This window comes from Microtus oregoni, unplaced genomic scaffold (assembly GCF_018167655.1).
Source record: "Microtus oregoni isolate MIOR12 unplaced genomic scaffold, Mior012 000002F_ref0000024, whole genome shotgun sequence".
Taxonomy (NCBI): Eukaryota; Metazoa; Chordata; class Mammalia; order Rodentia; family Cricetidae; genus Microtus; species Microtus oregoni.
In genome coordinates this window covers 72,921,671-72,931,545 of record NW_024543061.1, presented here as the reverse complement: position 1 = coordinate 72,931,545, position 9,875 = coordinate 72,921,671, and positions in this window count along the sequence as shown.

Here is a 9,875-nt window from a genome sequence, read left to right as displayed (position 1 = left end):
GTTTGGTCAATAGCTCAAATTTATTTTTAGCTATCTCTTATATCCAAACTAATTCACCTCCATTAATCTGTGCATCTCCAGTCGTGGTCTACTGGCAAAGTTTTGGTGGGCATCAGTGGAGGCATCTCTTTCCTGCATGGCTACATGGCTTCTCACTGACTCCACCTACTCTCTCCCTCTACATCTCTGTTTGGATTTCAACCTGGCTTTACTTTATTAAGTCATTGGCTGAAAGCAGCTTTATTCATTAACCAATGAAAGCAGCACAAACACTGAGGGAATTCCCACACTGGTATCTTTTTTATATCATATATTGACTTCAGATGTTAATATCCCGTGTTCACTTCTTCGTTGAATGGCTGGGTTTACCAGTGTGCACCACCCTATCAAATTTACTGAGTCTTTGATAACTATTTTTGTATTCTATTTGTTACTTTTATTGTATTTGTGTCTTTCATTCTCTGATGACCCTTAGCTTTTTTTTTTTTTTTTTTTAAATAATTTTTTTTTATTAAGAAAAGAAGAAAAAAAAACATAAACAAAAAACAAGTTTCCACCTCCTCCCAGCCTCCCATTTCCCTCCCCCTCCTCCCACCCTTCTCCCCCTCCTCCCACCCTTCTACCCCTCCCCCCACTCCTCTCCCCCTCCCTCTCCAGTCCACAGAGCAGTCCAGGTTCCCTGCCCTGTGGTAAGTCCTAGGTCCTCCCCCCTCCGTCCATATCTAGGAAGGTGAACATCCAAACTGGCTAGGCTTCCACAAAGCCAGCACATTAAGTAGGATCAAAACCCCGTGCCATTGTCCTTGGCGTCTCATCAGCCCTCATTGTTCGCCATGTTCAGAGAGTCCGGTTTTATCCCATGCTTTTTCGGTCACAGTCCAGCTGGCCTTGGTGAGCTCCCAGTAGATCAGCTCCACTGTCTCAGTGGGTGGGTGCACGCCTCGTGGTCCCGACTTCTTTGCTCATGTTCTCCCTCCTTCTGCTCCTCATTGGGACCTTGGGAGCTCAGTCCAGTGCTCCAGTGTGGGTCTGTCTCTGTCTCCATCCATCACCAGATGAAGGTTCTATGATGATATGCAAGATATTCGTCAGTATTGCTCTCGGATAGGGTCATTTCAGGTTCCCAATCCTCAGCTACCCAAGGAACTAACTGGGAACCTCATGTTGGGCACTTGGGAGCCCCTCTAGGGTCAAATCTCTTGCTCACCCTAAAGTGGTTCCCTTAACTAAGAATTGTGGTTCCGTGCTCCCCTATCCACCTTTCCTTGCTAATTAACCCAATTAAAAAATGGGGCACTGAACTGAACAGAGAATTCTCAGCAGAGGAAGTTCAAATGGCCAAAAGACACTTAAAGTCGTGCTCAACTTCCTTAGCAATCAGGGAAATGCAAATCAAAACAACTTTGAGATATCATCTTACACCTGTCAGAATGGCTAAAGTCAAAAACACCAAGGATAACCTTTGCTGGAGAGGCTGTGGAGGAACGGGTACCCTCATCCATTGCTGGTGGGAATGCCATCTTGTGCAACCACTGTGGAAGTCAGTGTTTCGGTTTCTCAGGAAATTCGGGATCAACTTACCCCTGGACCCAGCAATACCACTCCTGGGAATATACCCAAGAGATGCTCTATCATATGACAAAAGCATTTGTTCAACTATGTTCATAGCTGTATTATTTGTAATAGCCAGAACCTGGAAACAACCTAGATGCCCTTCAATGGAAGAATGGATGAAGAAAGTATGGAATATATACACGCTAGAGTACTACGCTGCGGTAAAAAACAATGACTTCTCGAATTTTGCAGGCAAATGGATGGAAATAGAAAACACTATCCTGAGTGAGGTGTCCCAGACCCAAAAAGATGAACATGGGATGTACTCGCTCATAATTGGTTTCTAGCCATAAATTAGCGCCACGGAGTCTACAATAGGTGAACCTAAAGAAGCTAAGTAAGAAGGTGAACCCAAGGAAAAACATATAGTTATCCTCTTGGCTAAGGGAAGTAGACCCAATTGCCGGGGAGAAAATTAGGATCTTGGGGGTGGGGTGGGATGGGGGTAAGGGGAGATGGGGAGAGAAAAGGTAGAAGGGAAGGAGGGGGGATTTGGGGAATCAGGAGAATTGGGACCCTTAGCTTTTGAGCATTCCCTACTTGTCTAGGTAACGCATTCTCTTTTACCTGCACTGATGCCTTTAGTGAACATAATGGAGCCAATGTTGGTGCAAAGTGATAGGCAATAATCAATATCCGCAGTTCCTGGTGCTGAAACCACAAGTAGACATTCAAGCAAAAAGACATGGTGATTGGAATGGATTCTTGTGTTATAGGTAAATTCATTTAAGCTCTTTGTATTATAACACAATAGTATTACTCTAGAGTTGATCACATACATTGATTACAGAATCATAGGTTGATGCAATACATATACTATTACTATATCAATTTTATTTTAATACAATTTTATTAAATATCTTGACAGCTGTTACATTTGTTAGAGTCACAATAAATGATGAGTAAAAAATGAACATGCCTTATTTGTGGTGAAGAGTAAAGAGGATTTCAACCTAAATAAATGTTTATTTCTGTGTTGGTGGATGTTTGGGTAGGTGTTTGCAGGGCCATGTTAAAAGTAAGATGATTAGCATTCTTAGTACTAAGTATTTGATGAATGAAGATGTCTAGGAGATTGTAGCTTGTTGGAAGATCTTTAGAAATCATGCATAGTTCCCTATACAGAACCAGTTTTGATCTATTTAAAGAAGTTCTTCTTCTACATTTTGCTTGCTATGAGTTACAACTACCAAGTGCTACTAGTCCAGAAACCACATGAAAATATGTAAAAGACAAAAGTAGAAAAACAAATCAAATATATGTATCTTTAATTGATGACAGCACATTAGATTTTGGTAGTTTTCTGTTTAACATGTGACACACAGTATTTACATTATCTTCAACTGGCCTGTCCTAGAATATGTGAAATATATTCATGGAGAAATACACAAATGGTTTTATTTGTGAATCTTGCTATTTTGTTGAAATTGTATATGGAAGTTCTTAATAGTGAATATGCTGTGGATTTTCAAGAATTAGGTCTACCTAGGTTTTATAAAGGATGTTTTTACATAGCTACTGCTGTGTAATAGAAACTGGAGCATCCTGTTCACGTTGTGTGATTTCCTATAGTTCCTGCTTACTCTCATTTTAAGAATAGAATCAATAGCAGAAAGTGAGGGATTGCATTTGTGGTACTGGTGAACTTCATGGACTGGGTCAAGAGAAGAAAGTTCTCGACAGAGGATCAGATCCTCAGTGCTTTGGCCATCTCTAGGATCACTGTGCTCTGGTCTCTTCTCATAGTCCATTTGATATCTGAGTTGTATCCATCCTCACTGATAACTGGAAGAGTGGAGAGAAGAATCAATATTTTCAGGATTGTGACCAATCATGTCAGCTTCTGATTTACTATAAACCTCGGAATCATTCATTATCTCAAAATAGCCGTTATATCAAACTCTATTTTTTGCACCTGTTGTGGAAAGTTAGAGAAGTTATTTTGATGACATTTCTGGCACCTCTGCTTCTCTTGTATTTGAATATTTTAGTCATAAATAGACATGTTCATGTCTGGATTAATGGACATGGAGTTATTTCAAACATCTCTCTTCAATTCTCTTGGCTTATTTCTTTCACGAACACTATTCTCACCCTCATCACCTTCACCATGACCCTGATTACTTTCCTCCTGCTATTTTTTCCCAAAGACATGTTTTAAGAACATGTAGCTCACTGCAAAAGCTTCCAGAGATGTCATCAGCACAGCCCACATATAGACCCTGAAAATGGTGGTCAACTTGTTACTGTATACCATTTTTTTTCTGTTCCTTTTCTTACTATTTTGTAACATTAAGAGGAAAGTACAATAATTTTATTTTTACAAGCTCTGGGATTTGCTTTTCTTTCAGCCCATTCATGTGCACTGATTCTAGAGAACTGACGTTGAAACAGGCCTTTCTTTCAATTTGTGGGGTCTAAAGTTTAGATTTGTACAGTTCAATGAGAAGCAGTCTTCTCCCTAATACCTATTGTTTTCCTAGGGATTACTCAGTTCATAAGTGTTACATTTTAGAGATGATCATAAATGTAGAGACAGAGAGGAAGAGGGGTCATTTTTCAGGCAAAGCATTTATTAGAGTCGGAGGAGCAGTGGGTTTGTTAACATGTCAGGCTGCTGATGTGGGATTTTCCTCTGTATGCTGTGAATACCATTGGTTAATAAAGAATCTGCTTTAGGCCTATTGCAGCACAGAACAGAATGAGGTGGGAATTCCAAGGAGAGAGAGTAGGAGAGAGTAGGCAGAGTCAAAGAGAAGCGATATAGCCACTGCAGGAGACAGATGCCCAATGCTGGATAAAACCTTACCAGTAGGCCACAACCATGTGGCAATACACAGATTTTTAAAAATGGGCCAATTTAAGATTAAAGAACTAGCCAATTTGAAGAATGAGCTAATAGGCCAAGCAGTGTTGTGATTAATGTAGTTTTTGAGTGAATGTTTGGGACAAGGCAGCTGGGAAATTAATGAGTAGCCTTTGCCAACAGGGTGCACAGAGAAGTCAAATGTATCATACTCCCAGGGAAAGCAGGTATTCTATTTTAAAGTTCTATTTTCTATCCATCGAAGGGAGTTGAAATGGAGAAAGTGTTTGGCAAGAATAGAATGGTTCTGCTGTTAACTGATATCGATAAACTGGGCTTAGAGATTTAGTACTTCTATTTATTTCTGCCTGAAACAGGTTTTCAAACAAACATAATGCAATCACAAGAAAAGTTTAAACCTTGATCCTGTGAATTGCAGATTAGTTTTTAAAAAAATGTTATTTTAAAAGTGAATGGACCCAAATCAGTAACTTCACCAAAGCTCTAAACATGAAAAATATTTTTGACAAACAAAGATATAAAGCTGAAAAGCCTGAAGGTCAACAAAGGTGCTTTGAATCTTAATTATCTACAAGAGAAACACACTTGAGATGATAGAACAATAATTCTTCTATGAGGCATGTGTGTGCACCTCTGTATAAGTGCAGAAGCGTACAGTTTTAAACAAACTTATACATGGTTACTAGCTCTTGAAGGAGTATTAGTTTCCTAGGTTCCCAAGAAAACACTCTGTATAATCTACTTATTGAATCTCACATTTTCAGAGAAAACTAATGTTGTTTAACACAAATAATGGAGAAATTAAACAAAAGCATTTATAAATGTTGAAACAGAATATGTCCTTATTTGCATGCTAGCAAACAAGAATACAGTTTCAATTCAAAGTCAAATATGAATTCCTTTGGTCTACAGGAGGGACACAGAGTATATTAATACAAGTTAAGTTGTGCAGTTATGAGAATGTACTGTTTGCTGAAAGATAGGATTGATTTCACCTACTAACAAACTGTGGTGCTGTTTGCTTGATAGTGATCATGGAATTGTACAGAATAATTGACTGCATCCACAATTCAAGGGGACATATAAAGTAGTTATACTGAAAGTGAGACAGGAAATATGACTTAGCTTGTTAGAGAATCTTCACTACCATGGGGATCCTAGTTCAAATCCACATAACTCATAAGATACAGGGCATGATGATGTGTGTTTGTAAAACCAGAGCTTTTGTGGATGGGAAGTGGAGACGGGAGGATCCCTGAGGCTTGCTAGCCACCAGCTCTGCTCCAGGCTCAGTGAGATATCCTATCTCAAGGAAATGGGACAGAGTGAAAGATGAAGACACTTGACATCCTCTACGGTCATTGCCTTGTTTAGTGGGGCATGTACACTTTCACATATGGAGGTTTAATGCTTACATCGTGAAGATGGAAATGTAATACCTGAGTTAGGAGATAACAGGGGAAGAATTTAAAGCGTATTAGTTAGGAGAAAGAATGCATTATATCTACATATCTTAGCTGATGCAAATTACCTATTTCTGTACCAAACAAAGCATGTTATTTAGGAAGAAGAAAATATTTTTGTTCACACATTTAAGATATTTTGCTTGTCACTTAAATCTCTAGAGACAGAGATATTTACATAAGAAAAATATGTTTAATGATAAAGTTGTAGAAAGGTAAATGGCTAAATGTGTTGCTGGAACAAGAGTGTCAAAATAAATTATTCACACAAGTACAATAATGATTTTGAGATAAATATTGTCGAGTATGATCAACTATATTTAAAAAGTTACAATAAAATTCCAGCCAAGGAAAAAAAAAACAAAAAAATCCCAAACAAACAAACAAAAAAAGATTTTAATATGTTCTTGGATTTGGTTTTATTTTATTGAGAAGTTTTGCAGCCATGTTCATGAGTGTGATTGTTCTGTAATACTCTTATTTGGTTAGTTTTTGTGCAGTTTTTGTATCAGGTAACTATAGCCTCACAAAAAAAGTTTGACAATGATCCTTTGGTTTCTATTATGTGGAACACTTTGAGGAGTATAGGTATTAGCTCTTCTTGAGAGTTCTGGCAGAATTCTGCACTAAAACCATCTGGCATTTGGCGTTTTGTTGGTTGGGATGTTTTTGATGACAGCTTCTATTTCCTCGCAACTGATAGGTCTATTTAAATTGCTTGCCTGGTCTTGATTTAATTTTGGTATATGGTATCTATCCAAAAAATTGTCCATTTCTTTTACATTTTCCAATTTTGTGGAGTAGAGGTTTTTGTATAGGACCTAATGATTCTCTGAATTTACTCAGTGTCTGTTGTTAAGTCCCCCTTTTCATTTCTGATTTTGTTAATTTGGATGCTCTCTCTCTGCCTTTTGATTAGTTTGGATAAGGGCTTGGTTTCTCAGAAAATTGGGAATCAACCTACCTCAGGATTAAGCAATACCACTCTTGGGAATATACCCAAAAGAATCTCAATCATACTACAAAAGCATTTGGTCAACTATGTTCATAACATTATTTGTTATAGCTAGAACCTGGAAACAACCTAGATGCCCCTCAACCAAAGAATGGTTAAAGAAAGTGGCACATTTACACATTAGAATATCACTCAGTGGTAAAAAGCAATAACATTTTAAATTTTGCATGCAAATGAATGGAATTAGAAAACACTATCCTGAGTGAGGTAACCCAGACTCCTCCAAAAAGATTATGGTATGTACTAACTCATAAGTGGATACTAGCCATAAACAAAAGATATTGAGCCTATAGTTCATGATCCTAGAGAAGCTAAGTAATAAGGTGAACACAAAGAAAAATGTATATAGACTCACCTGAAAATTGGAAACAGAGAAGATCACCTGACCAAATTGGGAGCACGGGGGTGGGGAGTAGAAGGGAGACGGAGATGGTTGAGGAAAACTTGAGGGAATAATAAAGTTGAGTTAGAGAAAGGACAGAGATGAGATTGACTAAGGACAGAGATGAGAGCAAGGAAAGAGATATTGATTGAGGGAACCATTATGGGGTTAACAATAAACCTGGCTCTAGAAAAATTCCCAGGAATCCACAAGGATGAACCCAGATAAGACCCTGAGCAATAGAGGAGAGGGTGCCTGAACTGACCTTGCTCTGTAGTCAGACTGATGATTATCTTAATAGCACCATAGAACCTATGTACAACAACAGATGGAAACAGAGGCAGAAACCCACATCAGAGCACTGGACTGAGCTCCCAAGGTCCAGTTGAAGAGAGGACTGAGTGAGAGTATGAGCAAGGAGGTCAAGACCATGAGGAGTTCATCCACTGAGACAATTAGCCTGAGCTAATGGGAGCTCACCAACTCCAACTGGACTGGGAGTGAACAAGCATGGAATTAAACTAGTCCCTCTAAATAGAGTTTACAGTTGGGGCATACTGAGGGGCCACTAACAGTATCAATGGGATTTGTCTCTACTGCATATACTGGCTTTTCGGGATCCTATTCTCTTTGGATGCATATCTTGCTCAGCCTAGATGTAGTAGGGAGGGCCTTGAACTTTCCACACGGAAGAGTGCCTTGCCCTCTCTTAGGATTGGAAGGGGGTTGGATGGGAGAGTTTGTGAAGGAGTGGAAAGAGGGGAGAAAGTGGGGTTAGTATTTTAAATTTAATAATAAAAATGATTTTAATAAAATCTCATATACTTTTCAAATGTGGATAATGTCACCATCATTATATTTCTTATTGCTTATTTATTTGCAAAATACCATTTAACATTATAAAATCTAATTAGTAAGAAAATTCCTTTCCTTATTTTTTTATTCACCAAGAAAATAGAAAACAAGATATGTGAGATCTCGAACAGATTCATGATCAAAATAGTCATGAATTGTGTCACTCGAAGAGTGACTGGATTTATCAACATATGACTTATACCTTTGCAGAGTGCCATGCACTGAGAATAGCACACTAGGACACTATGCTTGTTTTTGCTGCTTTGTCTCTTGAATATGGGTTACTTCTCTCTTGAAGGAGTGCATTGCATCAATTCAGTAGGAGTTTGGGCTCTTTTCCAATAACTGTGTCAGAGACTTTCACAGCAATCTTGCCACTATTAATACAGTAGCAGTTTTGAATTTGAACAAAAGAACTTGGCCTACAGAGCCCAGCAGCTACAGCTACTCCAATAGAACTTCAAATGTTTCCTGTTCAGAGTGGAAGGTGGAGAAGAGGGGCTCAGGGAAGCTCTTGGGCTGGCTTTACTGCCTCTCCTGGGTACAAGCTTCGTCACTTTTCCTAAAGGCCTTGAAGCTATTGTACTAGCATTTGTTTCACACCGCCCCACCCTTAAAGTGTTTTGCATTTCTCTGTCATCTTCTGTCTTTTTGTTATGGGGAAAGAGCCATCCCATGAGGACCTTTCTATGTTCAGGTATGTCAATGTTTCTATTCTAGAAATTTTGTCATTTTCTCTGCTCACTATTGCTCCAATTTCCAGTTGTAATCCATCTTTCACATACAATAACCTTTGACTTTTCCTTTAATCTAAACATTTTTGTTAGTGTTATGTTTATACAGGGTCTCACCATCTAGTCCAGTTTCCTTCAGTCCTGAGCCACATATACCATTGTATACCACTTGTCCAAGTTTAGTATGTTTTTGTCATATGTTATTCTGCTTTCTTATTTTAATACTTCTGTTTTGTGTTACTGCTTTTTTGACTATCTATTAGATCTTTTTTATTTTTATTTTTTATTGCTTTGTAAATAATACCATTCAAAGAAGTGTACATTATCCATTAGGTCTTGAAGAATATTCTGACCTGGCTTGACTGGGCTATGTATTGTCCTTTATATGCCTAGATACCTACAGTGACATTATAGGAGTAAATGTCAGTGAAAACTGGAGAGAAATGAATAGTGCCGAGTCTCAAACTGGTGAAAAAATCAGATGTATTAACAAAGGTAGGAGACATGGATAATGAAAAGGATTCTTGTGCAAATGGATTCATGTAAATTAATTTCTGCTTTGTAACAGAATAGGAATTATTCCATATTTATTTAGTCACAAGTCTTTAGCATATTTACATTACTACTGCATAATTAAAAATGAAAGCAATTTTATCCCATCTCCTAACAACTATCATATTATTAATTGTAAGTGAAATGAACAATAAATTTTAAGTACATTATAAACATGAATTATTTATGTCAGAAATGAAAGGGATTATGATCTAAATAAATGCATAATTATGAACTAGTATATATGTGGATATGTATGCATGCACATATGACTGTATAAAAAGTAAAATTATTAATCTTCTCAGTTCCAGTATTTGAAGTATAACTAACTATGTAAGATTGTTATGTAATTGTTTGCTTGTAGAAAGAACTTTGGAAAATATGTATAGGTGCCTAACTGGCTTCATTTTGAAATATTTAATGGAAAATTTTG